A 988-nucleotide genomic window follows, 5' to 3' on the forward strand; every position below is an offset into this window, starting at 1 on the left:
TAAATGAAGGCCATATTGACACAAGACTCAATTTTTCAAGTCAATGGATTTCAGTGTTTATATTTGAGTTCTTAGTTTATCAGAAGATTTATTTCTCCTCACTTCTATGTACAAGGGTATATATAAACTATTTCTTTTAGTATATTTTTATGTTTAGCATGAGTGGGGGGGGAGGATGGGGGTTTAATGGGGGGGGGGATGAGGACACATTTGTAATACCTTAACTAAAAAAAAAAAAGAACCTGGGGCGTTGGATCTGCTCCAGCCAAACCCAACCTAGTAGGGACTGTCCCTTCTCACTGCCCATCGGAGACGTTAGAAGCTCCTCACTCTCATGCGGTCACTCACTCCAGGGCCTCACCTGATGCTCAGGATGTCACTGCCATGCCTACCAGAGCCTAAGGTGGGGACACGCAGGCCAGGAGGCAGGGCATTAGGTCCTGCTCCTAGATCTGAGGTAACTTGCTATACCTCTTCTGGGCAAGGAGGGGCTATATGATTATTTATAAGGCGCTGGGGGGTGGGTGGGGTATCTAAATCCCAAGAGTGGCCACTTGCCCTCTAACTAGGACTATTGATAATGATTCTCATTTCAGCACTTTGAAGCCATTCGCTCCATTTAATTAGCCCAAGAAGGCTTCCTGGAGGAGGGGAGGTGGAGAGGCTGTGTCTGTCTGGAGGAGAGAAGGTAGGAGGATGGCAGATTAACCAGAGGGCTCCAGGGACTGGGTAGGAAAGCAAAGGGAGGCTCTTTCCAGGTGGGCTATTGCTTCCCAGAGGCAGAGGCTGGCCGAGATGACCTCTGCACTCCCAGGCACTGGATGTAGCCCCAGAACTGACCGTGGGGTTGGAAACTGAGATACGCTGCTGACCCCTCCCTCTTGCTCTGTTCCACAGGATGACTGGGCGCTTGGCCACTGACATGGGGGCTGGTCCGGGCCGGCGGCGAGAAGGAGCCCGATGAGTGCTCGGCATCCCCAGACCGATG

The sequence above is a fragment of the Myotis davidii genome, unplaced genomic scaffold (assembly GCF_000327345.1).
Source record: "Myotis davidii unplaced genomic scaffold, ASM32734v1 scaffold458, whole genome shotgun sequence".
Lineage (NCBI taxonomy): Eukaryota > Metazoa > Chordata > Mammalia > Chiroptera > Vespertilionidae > Myotis > Myotis davidii.